Consider the following 19,964-nt stretch of genomic DNA (forward strand, 5'->3'; position numbering starts at 1 on the left):
GGAATCGACACGCCCAAGCGTACTTGGGTTCGTGCGACCGCAACAAGCAAAATAAAAATATAATTATTGTGATTCTTGTGGTTCTTTCCTTGAGTGATACAGAACACTGCCAAAGCTATGATACCAATGTTAGGTGGAGCGGAATGAATGTTTGCGCTTTGCTCAAGATGAGTGCTCCGAACTGTGCTCAAGGTTCCTTTTGTTCTTATGGAAGGTAGAGCCTTCCGTTCTTAATGAGAGAATGCTATGATCACAAACAAAGTGAATGGACACTGTGCGTGCAAGTGTATGAGACTGAGAGATAGAGAGAGAAGAGAGATACGACACCAGAGACGTTGTAAAACACTCCTCCGAGGCCCCACTCTTGTCGGCGAGAGTGGTCTACTTATGATTGCACAATCTGGTACAAATGGAATGCATGAGATTGATGCAAGTCTAGGCTATGTCGACGATGACGACGGTGATGATGAAAGTCGACCTAAGGGCTGAAATCTGCAATCTTTCTACTGCTGTCCAAAACGCTATGGGCTGAAATCTGAGATTAGTCCAAAACGCTGATTTGGGGGGCTGTTTTCTGTGGGTCTTTGTCGCTGAAAATCTGCAGGTTTAGGGCTGAAAACTGAGGTTCTTCAAGGCTGAAAACTGATGGTCTTTCCGGGCTGAATCTGCTACTCTTTGAGGGTTGAATGTGCAACTATTTCATTGTTGAAAATCGTTGCATTACTGTGGGTGGTATTTGCTGAAAATGCCAGTCATGGGCTCCCAAAAACGCTAGGTATGCTGATGACAAAAACGCCAGGTGCTGTGGCTGCTGTCTGCAGGGAGATCTGATGCAAAAACGCTATCTGCTGGGACTTGCTGGCAATGGTGTGATGATGCAAAACGCCAGGCTGTGATGCTTTCCAAAAACGCTAGTGGAAGGGGATCTGCTACTTAGAGGGAAGATCCACCAAGGCTTGGTCTTGCTGAGAAGTTACCTGCTGAGCTTGGCTCTTGTTGCCTCTTCTGCCAAATAGTGCTAGCTCTAGTTTGCTTATATACAAACTTAGCAAAATTGCCCTACCTACTTTCCAACAAAAGTCACTTAAAAATAATAAGTGAAAAATATCAAAAATAGGTAAATAGGCTAAATGCACTAGAAAAATCCCTTAACTGATTCTAATAGATTCTGATGGGAATGCTTATGATCATGCTGTGTGCAACCAAAGGATATGCATCTATACTAAGTGACTGGGCATGCACGGTCTACGAATAGACTCACAAAAAGTGCGAGATCACTTCTAATCTAGATTGACTGGACTAATGGAAACCCTATTATGGTGTAGCTTGTCCACGGGCACATAGGGTTGGATGTGTCACGTGACAGCGCAACCGGCGAATGATGGCTGGAATGAATGGATCTCCCAAGGATCGTACGCCCGTAGATGATCAAGCCGATGTCGAAGATACTGTGTGCTGCAATAGTCACAGAGACACCGCACGGATCACCACCAGATGGTGTCCTGGCAGGAGGTAACTTCATCCTTTGTGAAAAACACAAACCATGTGGTTGCTGTCCACCCAAAAATACAACTGCGAGGGATGAAAACGTTGCTGTCCAGCGATTTTCTGTTAGGTACAGCGGAATGAATGTTGAACTTTGCTTAAGATGAGTGCTCCGAACTGTGCTCAAGGGTTCCTTTTACTTACGGAAGGGAGAGCCTCTGTTCCTTTAGTGAGAGAGTGCAATGGACACAATTAAAGTGGATGAACACTGTGAATGAATGTGCATGAGACTGAGAGATAGAGAGAGAAGACAATACGACACCAGAATGTTGTCAAAACCCTCCTCCAAAGGCCCCACTCTCTATGGCGAGAGCGGTCTACTTATGATTGCACAAATCTCTAGAATGCTTGGACTTGCCGACGATGTCAACGATGATGAGGACGACGACGAGACGGGCTGAAATCTGAAAATGCTAAGGGCTGAAATCTGCAAATCTTTATTTGCCGAATTCTTACTCTTATGTCGATGATGATGTCGATGGCGACGATGCGACGACGACGCGCTGAAAACGCAGATGCTGAAATCTGCGTTTTCCGGGCTGAATTTGTAAACTTCACGGCATCTGACCGTGTGGCGAGGATCTGCTGCGGGAAGGTGAGATCTGCGAGGTTCGGAACTTCTACTGCGATGTTTGACTGCTGAAAACTGAAACGTTGATGCTACTGTTGTTTCTGTCGCGAAGATCTGCAAAAATGCTAGGTCTTTGGCTGATCCAAAAACTCTAGGGCTGGTTTCTGTCTTCTGCTGCTGCCGGGGGCCTTGTAATGCAAAACGCTAGGCTGATCTGCTGTGGTCTTGTCACCAAGCTGGTGCAGAAGCAAAAACGCTGGCTGATCTGAGTTCTTGTCCAAAAACGCTAGCCAATCTGTTGTGGAGCAAAATCGCTAGAGGTCCTTGGGGTCCTGCTAAGAAGTTGCCTGTGAGCAATGCTCCTATGGCCTCTTTTGCCAGGAAGTGCTAGCGCTAGGTTTCTACTTATACAAACTACTTTTGAACAGAAGTTACTTAAAAATGATAAGTGAAAAATGTCAAAAATAGGGAAAATAGGTTTAATGCACTGGAAAATTTTCCTGTTGGATTCTGATGGTGATGCTGATGATCATGCTGTGTGCAACCAGAGGATATGCATCTACTCTAAGTGACTGGTCATGCACGGTTTGCGAACAGACTCACAAAAGTGCCAGAATACTTCTTAAGCTAGACTGACTGGACTGACTGAACCCTTGTCATGTTGTAGCTTGTCCACGGACACATAGGGTTGGATGTGTCACATGACATCCCCTCCTTTTCAAAGTGAGATACTAGTACCGAAATGTATGGCGTCGAGGGAGATTGCCAACAACATCCGGAATCCTCGAAAGGACTCTTCGCCGGCCCACTCTGAGGTGTGGGTTGTGCAATACTTGAACTTCATAAAGGTCTGCAACGTTTGCTTCTTTGGGCCGCGCCGAAAGCGATACAAAGTCTTCTGTGGCTCCTTCGATGCTTCATCTTTGTCCATAGTCATGCGCCTACCATCTTCAAGAATCTCTGAGGCTAAAAATTCCCGAAACCACTTCCAACACAAAAACATGAACATACCTATTCCATGTAAAGTGAGTGGAAAAACTCGTCTTCTCTAAAGACTATGCATGCAATGTAGATGAACATAGAGACGGAGTGCCAAACCGTTCATCAAACACACGCAAACAATGATATCGAGTCTTGTCTTTCCGATCTAAATCAATCAATTGTGGCAAAACACAATGGAAATGCCTATGCTTGATGCTCGATCTTTCTTGTGCTCTTTCTACAACTGGGTCGTGCCAAGGAAGAGACATGGAATGTGACTTCCTTGAATGCATACTTTTCAGCTTTTCATGAATAATCCGCATACATCTGTGCTCATTCATGAGTGAAACGTGCTCAATGTACAATATGTCATGCCTAGGAAAAGGGATCACATAAAGACGCTGACTAAAATACAGGAAACGATCACGAATGAAACACTCAAACAATGCGTGCTGACTAATCATTCGAATACATAGTACTTCCTGTGAGGGTTCTTTGGACCTAGGCTCGAGAGCCAAGATCGGTTCTTCGTGATTGATCGAATCTTCCTGAGGGGGTTCTGTGGACCTCGGCTCGAGAGCCAAGATCGGTTCTTCTTGATTGATCAAATCTGAAACGAGGTTAGCTTCGCTAGAGAAAGTATCAACTAACACATCATCCTTGTGAACAATCACATCATCTTCATGCAAATCATCATGCTTGTGAAAAATCACATCTTGATCACCATGCAAATCATCATGCTTGTGAGAAATCACATCTTGATCATGCAAATCATCATGCTTGTCATTGTCATCCAAATCATCATGCTTATCATTGTCATTCAAATCATCATGCTTATCATAATCATTCAAATCATCATGCTTATCATAATTATGCAAATCATGTAGTTCCTATGCGTCTTGCTTTGGAGAAGAAGAGACTGAGAGAGTCTCCTTTTCCCGAATCTCTGGCATCTGTGCTTGCACTTGAGAAAAGAGTCGGAACAAGACGGCTTTCCTTTCGTTGTGCTCATGCTCTATGGTTGCCATTCTTTCTTCGTGTTCACACTCTATTTCTGCTTTTCTTTCTGCGGCCTCCGAGTGTGCTTGCTCGCGCTCACGCTCAACGTCGGCCTTTCTTTCTGCTTTTCTTGCTTCTCGTTCTAACTTCCTGTCCATCATCATCTTGTCGAAAGCCTCCATAGGAGTTAGTGCAATCCTTGGCGTAGATGGGGAAGGGGGAGGGTCAAAAAAACCTCCTGGTGGGGAAAATTCTTCGTCGCCTCTCTCATGCTCATCACCTCCAAGCGATGACCATCCACTGAAGTCGAGGGTTTTTGTGGGTTCTTGTGGTCTTGGGTTCTTAAGTTCACGAGGAACTTGGGTTCTTGTGGGTCTTGGGTTCGTGGGTTCTTGAGGGTCTTGAGGTCTTGATGTTCTTGAGGTTCTTCTTTCGCTTGCTTCTCTTCACCCAAGTTCTGCTCTTTTCCGCGGGCGCACCCCTTGGCGGCCTTGGGCTCACACCAAGGTTGCTTTTTCCCGCCTCACGTCGATTGGCCTGCCGCTAAGTGCACGGTCCTCTCTCAATGAGTGAAAAGAGGCACAAGCGGAGGCTGGACAAGCCCTTCTTTCCTAGGTTTCCTGTCACTCTTCAAAAACACGATTAGGAATCGACACGCCCAATAGGACTTGGGTTACCTGCGACCTCAACAAGCAAAAAAAATTATGTGGTTCTTGTGGTTCTTTCCTTGAGTGATACAGAACACTGTCAAAGCTCTGATATCATTGTTAGGTGCAGCGGAATGAATGTTGAACGTTGCTCAAGATGAATGCTCCGAACTGTGCTCAAGGTTTTCTTTTACTTACGGAAGGGAGAGCCTTCTGTTCCTTTAGTGAGAGAGTGCAATGGACACAAACAAAGTGGATGAACACTGTGAACGAATGTGCATGAGACTGAGAGATAGAGAGAGAAGAGAATACGACACCAGAATGTTGTCAAAACCCTCCTCCAAAGGCCCCACTCTCTATGGCGAGAGCGGTCTAGTTATGATTGCACAAATCTCTACAATGCTTGGACTTGCCGACGATGTCAACGACGACGAGACGGGCTGAAATCTGAAAATGCCAAGGGCTGAAATCTGCAAATCTTTATCTGCTGAATTCTGACTCTATGTCGATGACGATGTCGATGGCGACGATGCGGCGATGACGTGCTGAAAACGTAGATGCTGAAATCTGCGTTTTCCGGGCTGAATCTGTAAACTTCGCTGGATCTGACCGTGCGACGAGGATCTGCTGCAGGAAGGTGAGATCTGCGAGGTTCGGGACTTCTACTGCGATGTCTGACTGCTGAAAACTGAAAACGTTGATGCTACTGTTGCTTCTGTCGCGAAGATCTGCAAAAACGCTTGGTTTTTGGCTGATCCAAAAACGCTAGGGCTGGTTTCTGTCTTCTGCTGCTACCGGTGGCCTTGTAATGGTCTAGTCGCCAGGCTGATGCAAAAGCAAAAATGCTGGCTGATCTGAGTTCTTGTCCAAAAACGCTAGCCAATCTGCTGTGGAGCAAAAACGCTAGAGGTCCTTGGGGTCCTGCTGAGAAGTTGCCTGTGAGAAATGGTGTTGCTGTCTCTTCTGTCAGAAAGTGCTAGCGCTAGGTTTCTACTTATACAAACTTAATAAATTTGCCCTACCTACTTTCCAACAAAAGTCACTTAAAAATGATAAGTGAAAAATGTCAAAAATAAGGAAAATAGGTTTAATGCGCTGGAAAATTCTCCTGATGGATTCTGATGGTGATGCTGATGATCATGCTGTGTGCAACCAGAGGATATGCATCTACTCTAAGTGATTGGTCATGCACGGTCTGCAAACAGACTCACAAAAGTGCCAGAACACTTCCTAAGCTAGACTGACTGGACTGACTGAACCCTTGACATGTTGTAGCTTGTCCACGGACACATAGGGTTGGATGTGTCACATGACATTTTCAGCGTGCTCGTACACTCTCAGTAGAGTCCGGAGTGGTGCCAAGGGTGTAGGGAAGGGTAGTGAATCACTGTCACTGCCCCCCAGATGGGCTGAAAACAGAGATGGGGTAATGGCTGAAATCTGATGAAGATGGAGAGGATACTCGTCGGCAATGCTCCAGATGCAAAGCCGGGTGGGTGGTGGCGAGATCTGGGGTCCAGAAGCTGAGCGCTGCATGCCCTCCTACTGCAAAAACGCAGGTCAATTTGCAGTCCACTTTTGCTGCACTTGTTGGCACCAAAAACCTTATGTTTGCTTATAAAACAGAGGCTTGATGGGTACCCTAGGTGCCCAACAACTTGTGGAAGGTGTCAACGACACAAAGTGACCAATTAAACCGCTGAAAATGGACTGAAAACCCAAAAACGCAGATGAAGGTCAAAAATGCAAATGGGTCAGGAGGGTTTTTCCGCGACAAAGATGTCCAGAAATGGTAGCGCTAGCAGGGAAATCAGCAGATCTGATGTTTCTTACAAAAAACGCAGGTTGAGGTGAGGTCCTTCGCAACAGAAATGGCTCCCATTTCTGTGCTTGCCTGGCTGATATAAAAACATTGGCAGATCTGGCTCCAGTTGCAAAAACACTGGCTGATCCAGCCTTTGAGAGAAGAACCTGATGCGATGTAGCACCTCAGAACAGACAGAGCCTGAAGCTACTGATACCATGTGAACTGGCGTCCGATACCATGTGAGTGCGCGTGTGCGGCAGAGAGAGAGAGAGAGAGAGAGAGAGAGAGAGAGAGAGAGAGAGAGAGAGAGAGAGAGAGAGAGAGAGAGAGAGAGAGAGAGAGAGAGAGAGTAAGAGTAGACCACAAACGCAAGATGTAGGAAGGGGGCGATCAGTATCCCCATGACTACCATGAGCAGAAAACCCTCAGTACAATCAGATCTGAGATCTCTGTGAGATGAGATGTGGAAGTGGGTATCCCTTGGCCCCATAAATAGGTGCCCAAGGGAGGCAGGGCAGCCTGATAAAAATCCCCACGACCCAACAGAAAAATGATATATGGAAATATATGTGGGCGCCCGGACAAAATGGGTGCCTTGACTAGGAGCAACCTAGACTATGCAGAGTGGTGTAAATCTAACAAAAACATGGAACATCCTCTACTTCAAGAAGGGAAGTGATCCCCCTCTGTCATCCATAATCCACAATCTGGTACAAGAGTGCATCTAAATCATCAACTTGCTACTCATCGGATAGGTAGCTCCATCGACAATTCCAAGAAAGATGTGCATTTGCAAAAGGCACAACAAATCTGCTAATCCATCTCCTTGAATAAAACACATCCATAGGAAACTCCTCCAGAAGTGAGGAAGAAGATCCTGCTGCTGTCCAAACACTTCTCTCTAAAGAAGAAGCTGGGAATGAATATCTCCCCCTTTGGATCCAACAACCGCATGCATGCTCCCCTTGCGAGAAGGCACAGTAACATGAATCCATTTGGGAAGAAACAAAAGCAATCCAGCACTGCTACACATCCCGAAGCCTCCATTTGGCTCCCCTCAGTGAAGAGAGGTCGGGGTAATCAAGGGCAAAAATGGGGAAGTCGTAGACGAGAATCCAAGGCCTCCACATACCAAATCTGCCCCAAACTTGGAGAAAAACAGGAAAAACCAGCAAGCTTCTTCTCTCTCAACCATGTCCAAACCGCACTAGATCAGCTACATCAGAGCATCCAGGTGGTCGTATCCATAGTTACAAGGAATGGCCATTTTCAGGTCCCCGTTCCGGATCCGCGTTCCATGTTTGAGATGTGAGTATCCGAAACAGGGAATGACATTTCATGCATGTTGCCGTTTCCCGTTCCCTGTGCACACAACTGCGACTGCCATTGACACTGCCAACTGCTCTTGCACACGGGACCATTGCCACGGTCTCCACATGGACATCACCTCCAACATGCTCTGAGAGCATAGATCTGGTGCATCTCCTCCTGGCTAAATCTAGATGTGGATCTAGATCTAGCCAGGATCTAGATGTGGATCTCGGTCGAGGAAATCTGCCACTGCATTGGCACAAGGCATGTGAAGGGCTGCCCTGAGGAGGTACTGCACCGTGGAGAAGATCTCTGAGCACTAAAACACTAGGGTTGAGTGCTACCCTCTGGCAAAGGGAGAAAAATGCTGGGTGCAAGGGAGAAAAACGCTAGGGCTGCATGCCCCATCTGCCCTTTGCACCTCCTAGGGCTGCCCCCAGGGGCGCCTTGTGCTCCCAAAGCCTGCAACCACATTGCCTCCCTCCAGCGCTCCTGCCCTTCCTATATACCTGAGAGAGACCAGGTCGGTCAGCCAACAGCCAGCCCTCACGACCTGGGAAATGTAGGAAAATAGGTGAAAAAGGCTACAGATGCCCTGTGGGCTACAAGGAAAAATACTGGCAGGTGTGGGAAAAATACTCCCACCTTGCAGGAGCCTAATGGCCATGGAACTGAGCCAAAACCTAAGGCTAAACATGGCTAGACAGAACACGACATGAGAAACCTACCTCACACTGGCCGGGCACAGCCACAAAACAGCCCCCACTCCCTAGCGCCTGTCCCTAGGAGAAACTGGGACCGACTGGACTAATCCGGAGAGATGCCTGGACAAATTGTTCACCTTCCGGTCCATTCCACAACACGACGTTTTGGTGACAGGTAGTCACCCAGAACATCTGGCCATTCTTGTTCTTTTCCTCCACCCGTATATGCTCAGGATGCCATTTCGGCGTTCTAGGGGCTGTTTTTGTCAGCTCCTTGTAACTTTGTAATGAGCAGCTCTTTAATTTCAATAGTAGCATCTATCTTCTCATGTAAGGCATGCCCAAAAGAGCGCCACCATGTGTGCCAGGTGTTTCTATGCATGAGCGAAAGCTGCACAGCATACATTGCTTTGATGTTTCTGTACAATTGAGTCTGTGCACTCAAAAAATTGACAAAGGGCTTTAAAAATGTACGGAAAACCGAACTTTCAACAGTTTTTGGTCATGAGTGAGCTTGGGTTTTTAGTTGTGGAGGAAGAAGCCCGTGTCGTTACAACCTGCAATGGTGGTGGGTGCTCGAGGGGTGCCCGTGTGTGCGCGAGGGTCGCTCCTTGAGTTGACTCTCTCTCCTTAAACGGGCCATGACCATGGGTGTGGACCATAGTTACAGGGAATGGCCATTTTCAGGTCCCCGTTCCCCGTTCCCATCCCAATTTCCCGTTCCGGCTCCCCGTTCCGTGTTTCAACCGTGAGAAACAGGGAATGGCATTTCATGCATGTTGCCGTTTCCCGTTCCCGTTTCGATTTCCCGTTTTGGGTAACTATGGTGTGGACCTCTGCACTTTCACCCCTCTTCAAGTCGTCTAGTGATAAAAGTTGCCTGAAGGGAGCTCTCTTGTGCCCTTCTTCAAGTTGTCTAGTGACGAAAGCTGTGAAAAGTAGAGCTCTCTTTTATGTGTGTCTACGACTCGGGTTTGTCAGTAAAAGCCCTTTGTTACACATGTGAATGGGAGTGTTTTTTCATGTTATCCATGTTTTTTTTTTTGGTTAAACATTATGAGTTTTGTATAAGTCTTGATTGGAATGGTTTTTGATGAGTTTATGTGCATGTTTGGAAGCAGCTTATGAGCCCCATTTTGCATATGTAAGGCTGTTGAGACGATGTCAAGCTTGTAGCTTTTATGCTAAAAAATGGAGAGGTTTTTTTTCCGTTTTTTTCCCCGAAATTTAGTGTTTTTTTAATCTTCCATGAATGATGAGAGTTGGGGCTATGGCACAGTATCACATGAATATGGAGGTGTTATAGAGGTCACTGTCAAATCCTTCACAACGTTGTGCTCGATTCCATCGTTCTTTTGTTCGATTTCAACACCCTTGAATTTTGGCATGCACATTGTGATTTTTTATGACCGTCGTTTCACATTGGAAGCCTCTTTCCTTTGTATTCTCCTAGGCACATAGATATGCATTGAGCACCATAGTAACTAGAGATTCATCTAGTCCCCCTTCACCATTTTATGCCTTGTATACCACACACATCCATCTACAGTCTCTGACACATCTACGCCTGTACATGGTTGTCTCATAGGCGACTTCTCTTTTGCCTCTCTTTCTTTCTTTCTCTTTCTGCTACATGCTCCAAACTTGCTGCATTTTGACCTTATTAACTTTCGTCTATAAGTATAGTGGGATCGACAATGATTAGGGATACAAAACCTAAAACGCCTTTCTTATTTGGAACTTACCACATACTTCACAGAAAACAGCGACAATATAAGCACTGTCCAGGATGCACAAAATATAGAATTGATACCTTGTTATGTTGAAGGTGGTTGCTTTGTTGAGGCGACAGACCAGTCATCATCAACCTGCAGTAGCTCCTCAGAATGGAAGTGTGCGTCAGGAAAGAAGTATTATGGTAGAGGCCCTTTACAGATTGCTTGGTTAGTAATGAGAGAGCCATATTCTCTAATACATTGCGTTTTTCCTGAATCTTTTGAGTATGTAATTCTGAAGTGCCAAGCCTCTTCCAGGAATGAAAATTATGGGCCAATGGGAGTTGCATTAGGATTTGATGGAATCAATTATCCTGAGTTGGTCGCGACAAACCCTGTTCTAAGCTTTAGAGGTTCCTTATGGTTTTGGATGACTCCGCAACCTCCAGCAATGTACTCTTGTCATCAAGCCATTCTTTCACAAAGTCAAGGCTTCAAAGAAGTCAATATCATTCTTAATGGTGGGCCCCTTGAACCTGTTTCTTTGCAACAGAGAACTGATGCTTATAACACTTTCTATTCTATCCTAGAGTTTGCATCCAACGTAACTACTGCTCCTGTATCTATAAGTAAGCCACCTATCTATCTAAGTGAACAGATTCCAGGTAAAGAAACTCTTGCCTCCGAACACACAATTCATTAACTTTTGCTTTGTACTTGCAGATTCTACAAGAGGCTCAGTGGGAACCCCAGTTTTTTCTAAACAGAAAAGTAAGTCATTACTTGTTTTCAGAGCACTTGTTGTTGAGTGGAGTTGACTGAACCTAAGAACCTGTCCACGGTGTCCTAGTAGACTGCACTATGTCTGCAGTAGATGAAAATGTGTTCTGTATGATGTCTTCCTTCAAATTTCTGCAGATGGTGCATGTCAGAATAGAGATGCAGCATGTTACTCTTGATGTGCTCAGGAATGAAGTGCTTCTGTTTTACTGCACAATTGTTTTGTTTGCCTCAAGTGTTTCCCTGAGTATCAAAGCACCTAAGATTGTCTCATTGTTGCAATCAAGTGATGATAACCCATGGTTCTTGTGCAGGTTGCATAGGATCCTTGTGTAGCACTTCAAAAAAGTTTTTGGTTTAGTGATGCCATTGCTGGTAGGTGGTGTTGTAATAATGGTCATTATATTCATTGCTTTACGAAAATCGCGATCTGCTTGGCATAATGGAGAGGGATCACGAGGCAGCATAGTGAAGCTAGATAAGCTTCATGGTCTTGCAGGGGCTCCTGTTAGCTTCTCATATTCCACGTTGGCATCAGCAACAAAGAACTTCACAGCTATTTTAGGTCAAGGAGGTTTTGGAATTGTCTACAAGGGAGAACTCTCAACTGGTGAAGTCATAGCAGTGAAGGTTCTAAAAGAGTCTTCGCATTCTGATTGGCAGTTTCTGAGAGAAATTGAAACTTTAGGCAGATTGCATCATATTAACTTGGTTAGATTAGTGGGGTTTTGCATGGAAAAAACAAAGAAAATTTTGGTGTACGAGTTCATCTCAAACAGTTCTTTGGAGAAACACCTGTTTGACAGGCCTGGAAAGACTCTTGTTGTGGATTCTGTTTTGAACTGGAAGGAAAGGTATGATATAGCCTTGGGTGTGGCAAGGGGCTTGTCATATTTACATGAGGAATGCTTGCATAAGATAATACATCGTGATTTGAAGCCCCACAACATACTGCTGGATGAATTTTTTTGTCCGAAAATATCAGATTTTGGTCTAGCTAAGATTATCAAGAGGGAGGAGAGCAAAGTTGTGAGTAATTTAAAGGGTACCCCTGGTTATGTGGCCCCAGAGTTTTGGGAAAATAGGCAGGGCAGTCTTTCCACAAAGTTTGATGTGTACAGCTTTGGCATGGTGGCTCTCGAGCTTGTGGCCGGTCGTCCAAACTTCAAAGAGGAGCTGCCTTCTGAGCAAGCCTACTTTCCTTTCTGGGCCTTCATAAATGTTGCTTCCCCTGCTCAAGTTCTTGATCATCGCATTGCGCACCAATCAAATCTCCAACAGGTAGTCTACTCCTTTTTTGGAAGAATTTATAATTCAGTTTACTTTTCAGGCAACTGTGTTGTACTATACCACGTTTGTGATGTTACAACTTCATGATCAAGGCTAAGCTATGGAAAATATTCAGGCTCAACACCCTGGGCACCTAGTTTATATTGACTGCAGCTCTTCTATGTTTAAAAGCATTAAACGCATACAGAGAGTGAATACTCGTCTGGCCTGCTTCAGACTATAGAGAGCCTTCCACAAACTATTAACCTTGTCACAAGAGCCCGGCACTATGAAACCAAGAGGTTGCTCCACACATACCTCCTCAAGCTCTCTATTCAAGGAAAATTTGACACTTGTCTGGAAATATCCAAAGCCTTCGTGTTGAAGAGTTTCCCTTTGCTTTGGAGTGAGGTGAGGAAGCTACGGTTCATAAGTTATTATATAGTGGTGATCTTTTTGGAGAGACAATACTCTTGTCATGGTGAAGGTAAATTAATAGTGTAACGCTCACAGTGATCTTACAATGTTAGATTTTTCAAGAAAGAAACTAGCAATTATACATACCAAAATCTTTGATTATAATCGTCGAGAGTGTCATTGGAAACTATATTTAAATTGCCCCAATTGGCAAGTAGTTGTACGTTAAAGGGAGATGCAAGAGCCTTGCCATGTTTGTGGAGCATGAGGCTTGGTTGATAAAGCTCTCCACCGCAGAAAAGCTGCAGCACATGAGGTCTTAGATTCTTCTGTATAATTGCCAAGAGAGTAGATGTTGTTAAACTGCTGAAGAATTGAAGAGCTTTCTTTCTCGCGACCACTCGAGAAGGTGAAGGACTTTATTGTAGACCCAGCATCCTTGAAGTCTTTGGTTGAGGAAGAGGGACCACCTACTGCGGATAATATGGGCAGTAATCATAGTTGTGGAAGATCTGAAATAGCCTTGGCAAAGGCAGAGGAAGTAGTGGAGGCAGATCCACTGGTAGAGGTGGTGCAAGTCAGGTTCGGCAACCATTTGATGAAAAACACCGCTAAGTGGAACGGGAAAATCACTGTAAGACTTAAGCAACCGGAAAAATACTGAAACAACCGAGGACTTTATGCTTGAACACTTACTAGAGGCAACACTTGAAGAGGCAGAGTTCCTCTTTGGAAATTGTTTGGCCTAAATAGGCAGCCTCGGAAGTTTTGTTTACTTTATTGAAAACTGAATGGGTTACAATTGTTGTGTGTGAGGTATATGTGCAAGGTCAAAAGCAGTTAAAAAATCAATTGTTTTTTTACAATTTCCGAAAAGCACTTTAAAGAGTCATTTGCTATGCTCAAAAGCACCTGCATCAATAACTGTCCCCCAGAAAGCATAAGGTGTGCCACGCCAAAAACTCCGTACACTGCCACATCAGCATTGGTCCGAACATTGCTGTGATTTGCTGCGCAAATTACAGATGCTTGGACTGTTACTTAGTTGACTGCCTATTGAGAGAGTGTTGTGTGTGTCAAATACTATGTGTTTTAGCACCCACACTTGCTTGCGTGCTTATGGAGCAGAGCCCATACCCTTGGCAATTCAACCATGTAACAGGTTAGAGGCTAGGATCACATGCAGATAGTGGTGGTCGGACACCATAACTCTTGAGATATGTAAAGTTTTGGTTAATACATCTCTCTTCTATCATTGCTTGTACGTAACCTCTTTCTCTTCTATCTTTGCTCGTGTTCTGATCTCCTTCATCTTCCTCAGCCTTGGGGCTATGCTACCCAACATGGTATCAGAGTACCCTGCTAGCCCTAGCCGGCCATAGCTTGGCAACCTCGGCAAGGTAAAGCCATGGGAAAGACCCTGCAAAGCAAGAAATTGCCATGCAGATCACTCTAAATCTTCCACAACCGCCACCAGTTGAGTCGCCCATTTGCAATCATTTTACTTGCACTTAACGACGACTACTTCATTCATCATATTGTGGGATGACTACATCTGTTGCTAAATTGGCTATTTTCTTATTTCATTTCAATGAAATTAGGACTATTTACGTTTGTACACAATAGAAATGTTAAGTTAGGAGCAGAGTTTTGGTCACAGATTGTTGAGTCTCTGCCGCAAGCAAAGCAGTGGTGCATTCGGGGTGACTTCAACATGTCGGAGGACCGTTCTGACAGGATTGGTGGTAGCCACGCTACTGTGCAGGGAGTTGAGCTGGCAGCTTGGGAGAGGTTTTGTATGACTTAGAGTTTCGGATGTGTGGCAGCACTCTAGCTTTGTGAGGCCCCCAGACAGCCTGGCCTTCTCTCGTTCGGACCGCAGAGTGGGAGGAGTGAATCTATCGCGGATAGATCGCTTCTACACTAGTGACTTTTTCTGTGACTTGGGTGGGATAGTTGGCATCCTGGCAGGGACTTCCTTCTCGGACCATGCACCAGTGATCCTCACAGTGACAGATAGGCAGAGGCGGGGGAGCACGATGCTACGCATCCCTGAGAGGGTCTTGCTGGACTCTGCACTCAGAGAGCGAGTAGAGGCTCTCTGGACAGAGAGCTTGGACATGCAGGATTCTCCTGCTGACAGAGTGGCCTCAGGACTAGCTCGGCTTAGTCGTTTCTTTCTCCAAGAGTCCTTGACTCGCCTGACTGCAACGAGAGAGGAGGAGTAGCGTCTCAGACGGGGCGTTGCTTCCTTGTAGAGGATGCAGGAGCAGCATACAGACAGTCCTTGGTTGGAGGAGCAGTTATAGCAGGCTCGCCAAGAGCTTGTTAGCACAAAGGAGCAGCACCATGAGTTTGCTTTTCACCGACAGGCATCTCAGTGGACGCAGGTTGGTAGACAGAGTGACTGGTGCTTTCTTCGAGGTAGTGGGACCTCAGCATACGCATGTCAAGGTCAGTCAGTTGAGGAGGTCCGACGGGTCAGTTGCTTCTGAGCCAGGGGACATGCATGCAGTTGACTGACTTTTACCGTGAGTTACTATCTACAGAGCCTCAGTCAGAGAGTCAGGATGCATGCAGGGAGCAGGTATTGGCACAGATGCCTTGCCTTGTGACTAAGGAGATGCGCCAGAGACTTGAGCTTCCACTTCAGCTTGAGGAGTTGCACACAGCTCTTAGTGCACTCCCCCATGGTAGCTGTCCAGGTGAGGATGGCTTGACTCCCAGTTTTTTCTTGGAGTACTGGGACTTGCTTGGCCCTGATCTCTGTAGTGCTTTCCAGTACATCTTGCACACAGGAGAGATGCCTGACAGCATGAGTGAGGGTCTGATCTACCTCATTCCCAAGGAGGGTGGCTCCTTGGATGAGATTCGACAGTGGCTCCCCATCATCATCCTCAACTTAGCCTACAAAATTCTTGCCAAGGCTCTAAGTTTGAGGATCCAGCCACTTCTAGAGAGCCTTATACATTGGACCCAGACTGGTTTTGTCAGGAGCGTAGTATCCTTGACAACATCTTTACTTTTTGGGAGGCTTCTGCCCTAGCGAGGCTCCGTGGTGAGGATCTGTGATTCTTCTTCTCGATTTTGAGAAGGCCTACGACAGAGTTGACTGGGACTTTCTGGAGGGCACTCTATGCAGGATGGGCTTCTCAGAGAGGTGTCAGCTTTGTACAGACGAGCACACAGTCAGGTACTTTTGTCAGGAGGTAGAGGCGATCGTTTCATGCTCACACGTTCAGTCAAACAGGGCTGCCCTCTTGCCCCCTTCCTCTTTCTGTTCTATGCTGAGGCGATGAGCAGGTTTTTGGTGGCGCAACAGGTTGGTTTGCGGGGCTTAGCACTTCCTATTCGGGGACATGAGCTACTGGATGTTGAGTTTGCTGATGACTCAGCCTTGTACTTGGATGGCCAGGAGGCCAACATTCACAGGTGTAAGCGGGCTCTTGAGACCTTCTGTTGTGCATCTGGCGCATTGATCAACTGGAGAAAGACAGTGGCTTTCTCGATTGGTAGTGCTCCTGTGCCCGATTGGATGCCAGGTGAGGGTTTCAGGTGGATTCCCCCAGGGACTGCAGCTCGGTACTTGGGCTGTCACGTTGGTCTGGACTTGTCTCCCAAGCAGTAGATTGCTCCCCTCCTCCTATCTATCAGGAGGAAGTTGTTACACTGGAGCTCAACACGACTTTCTTTGGCTGGCAGAGTAGTAGTGGCCAACCAGATGTTGTTGGCGACTATGTGGTACATCACTTCTTGCTAGATCTTCTCGAGTTCTTGTATCAGCCAGGTAGAGAGGCTGATTGGGAACTTCTTTGGTCAGGACGTGACACTCAGATAGCCCGAGCCAAAGTGGCTTGGCAGGTCATCACTCTTCCTTGTTCACAAGGAGGGCTTGGGATCACTGACCCAACAGAGCATAGCAGAGCAGAGCCCTTCTTGGGAAGTTCATAGTCAAAGGACTTCTTCCAGGTGAGGAGCCCTGGAAGGAGTTCTTGCTACAGTGGCTTCGTGCTAGGGTGCCTCAGGCTGGAGGCCCCTGGCGACCTTCGACCAGATAGATCTTCACAGAGATGCGCAGAGTTGGTTTGAGCAGGAGACTGGAGGACCGCTTCGCTGTGAGTTTGCTTCAATCTGGGAGCACTTGCGGTGAGGCCTGGAGCAGCGACAGCCTACTTCCACGGAGGAGCGCCTACGACAGCCCCTTGTTCGGAACCCCATGGTTAGCACTCAGAGAGGCCACTTGGTTGGTAGTCGGCGTCATGTTTCCTGGGGTCCCATGGTAGCGGATCCAGCGCGCTCTTTAGGTGACTGGTTAGAGTTTTCAGGCTTATCAGAGGAGTTGCAGGGTTTCGAGCTACAGGGCATGAGAGGGGTGCAGAGCATGTGCCAGGACATCTCAGAGGCAGTTCTAGCTGAGTGGCTCACACCTCTCGAGCCAGTAGCACCCAGGTGGATGGGAGCCTTCACACGAGTGGAGGTTCTCATCTCAGTCCATGGCCTACTCAGAGACTGTTCCCTCCCTTTTTTTCGAGTTACAGGGTGAGGGACGCTTACAGCGAGTTGCAGTAGAGGCCCCGCAGGTGGCAGAGTGCTATTTTCACAGGATGCGAGTGGTGGGCATCGTGGGAGGACTTGTGTCATCGATCCTGACTGAGCAACTCTTGAGACTGGACATTGGAGACTGTGGGCTTGGGAGTGCTGTCCACTGGCACGAGTACAATGGGATCCTGGAGAGTGGCTTTGGAGGGACCCTTTCTCTTCTACAGACCACCCAGGCGTCCCTTTCTTTCAGTACACTGTTTGATTGGGACGTCACATACTAGCAAGACAGAGAGAGAGGCTCGCCCCGCTGTAGCACCTCATTGGCAGGAGGAGGGTCTCACAGCTGAGTTCTCGGCAGTCTTTTGGGAGAGGTTGTGGGATTCCTGACAGTCGAGGTGAGTCACCTTGTTTCAATGACTGGTCGCACACAGAGCTACAGCAGTTGGGAGCTGGCTAGTGCATAGTGGTCTCTCGGCCGCATGTGCAGCTTGTGACCATCTTGTGAAGAGTCAGCGTCACTGTCTTTGGGACTGTCCTTGGGCACAGCAGGTGTGGCTTCGTGTTCTTCAGTTGATGCTCGCTCTTGCCACGGCTCAACAGTACACTTGGGGAGCAGCTGCTTGGTCCACCCTCACGGGCCCGGCATTTCAGTTTGAGCTATCTGCCACCAGCAGGATGATAGTGATGTAGGGGGGACGACCTACACTCCAGCCTGCCACAGAGCTCACTCCACAGGAGTGGTGCAGTGAGAGAGAGGAGTGTTGGGAGCTCATCAGTGGCCTGACACTCTGGTTCATTTGGCGGGCCCGTTGCTTCCGCATCTTTGAGGCTTGCCCTGTGCCACCCGCAAAGACTGTTCGCGATCTTTGCCTAGAGCTGATCCACACTCTCAGAGGACAACTCGAGAGACTACAGGGCAGCTCCGACCGCATGCGGGAGCGTAGAGAGGCTTTCCTTCGACTCTGGTGTCCTGGGCCTTTCTACACCATGGTCCAGGGTGTACTTAGATGGCACTACCGACCACCTGTGTGGCTTTTCTCTCCTCCCATCTCTTGATTTAGCCTCTTTGTACAGTTGATGTTTTTTCATTGGGAGAGTCTCCCCATCATGCTTGTTTTAGCCCTCTCTCGCAAAGGTGTTGTAGCCCTATGGGCAGTTTCATTAACTAATAGAAGGATCTTTTTCTCGGAAAAAAAAAAGGAACTGTTAAGTTAGGAACTGTAGATATTCAAGTTTGAGTAAGCCATTAGGAACAGACATCTTCGTCATATGTTGGGTGACATATGATCGCTAAGGAATTGTTCCCTAAGTTCGGTAGATGAGAGACTTGTGGGATATTTCCGATGCGTCACAGGATGGTTGATGGGAGCATCAGTAGGAGATACTCTACACTTTGAGTAGGAAATCTGGACTGACGATGAGTTATGCGTAGGATGCAAGCACTTGAATGACGATGGGTTTTGAGAAGCTGAGGAATTGCATTGCTTTTTGAGTGCTTCGAAGAAAGCAGATGCTTTCTCGTAAAGGACTCTATGTCTGCATCGCATCTCCAAGGACGCGTGGATTGTGCTTGTGCAAGCATAATTTTCATCTCATAAGTTTTCATGGAGGTTCACACCCATTTTTGAAAATTACCCGGCTGTCTACTTAATAGCAGCCATTTGCTATTAAAAAGGGCAAAAACTAGGCGCCGCCTCTTGCTATTCCTGGCAGATTCGACTCTCTCTCTCTCTCTCTCTCTCTCTCTCTCTCTCTCTCTCTCTCTCTCTCTCTCTCTCTCCCCTACACTATTTGGTATGTATGTGGATGAGGTTTCAGACTACATTGAGAGAGATGGTGATAGAGGTGCCCAGTTGGCAGGGACATGGATTCCACTATTGTTATATGCTGATGATATTGTGTTGCTTTCTGACTCTCTAGAGGGGATGCAGTGTCATTTGGATGCATTGCACAAGTTTGCTCATGATAGTGGTTTGTCTGTCAACCTTGGCAAAACGAAGGTTATGGTGTTTAACACCACCCACAGTGGATTAGGAGATCAGCACTGGCATTCACATACGGTCATGAGACAGTGGAGTATACAGATGCTTATACTTAATTGGGGGTGATCTTTATTGGGCCTATATTTTCATTGAGGAGAGCAACAGAGACTAGATTGACCAGAGCCTATGTAGCATTGGGTGGATTAGAGAGGATGTGTTCACAGATTTAGTTTCAGGAGCCTTGGACGAAGCTCTGGCTTTTTGACACTCTGGTGGCTTCTGCATTGTTATACGGAGTTAAGATATGGGGGCATTCCGTGTGTTGGGTTAAAGGTACATTTTTATACTTTCTCCAGGTTCATATTGAACCTGGACACATTTTTAAGAGGTCACTTATAATAAAAGTGGGAAAACCCAAAACTCACTTATTGAGTTTTCCCCAAAAACGTGAGCTCTCTCTCTCTCCCTCTTCATTCTGCTAGCGCTTCCTCTCCTGCTGGCTTTTGCCACCCCTCTGCACACACACTGCACATCTTCGCGTGCTCTATCACTTCCACACACCGCCACGGGCTCATCAACTGGTATCAGAGCCAGATTAGGGTTTCAGAAGCTTTGCGCAGGAGGCTGGACAGCAGGTGAAAGGCTTCTCTCGCGTCAAATTTCCGCTTTCATCGCGAAGCCCCTTGCTTCCGGT

At 46.7% G+C, this 19,964-nt stretch overlaps 1 pseudogene across 1 annotated transcript in view; it reads left to right on the forward strand.

Annotated features, from left to right (window-relative positions):
- Nucleotides 1-19,964, forward strand: part of LOC147417100 (G-type lectin S-receptor-like serine/threonine-protein kinase SD2-5) — a 57,343-nt pseudogene that overhangs the window by 22,331 nt on the left and 15,048 nt on the right. The window contains exons 3-7 of the transcript XR_015187428.1: nt 10,271-10,508; nt 10,599-10,801; nt 10,871-10,909; nt 11,004-11,051; nt 11,375-12,341. The product of XR_015187428.1 is annotated as a G-type lectin S-receptor-like serine/threonine-protein kinase SD2-5 (transcript). The remainder of the gene's footprint in view (nt 1-10,270; nt 10,509-10,598; nt 10,802-10,870; nt 10,910-11,003; nt 11,052-11,374; nt 12,342-19,964) is intronic.

This window comes from Adiantum capillus-veneris, unplaced genomic scaffold (assembly GCF_014529385.1).
Source record: "Adiantum capillus-veneris isolate H3 unplaced genomic scaffold, ASM1452938v2 Hic_scaffold_325, whole genome shotgun sequence".
Classification (NCBI taxonomy): domain Eukaryota; kingdom Viridiplantae; phylum Streptophyta; class Polypodiopsida; order Polypodiales; family Pteridaceae; genus Adiantum; species Adiantum capillus-veneris.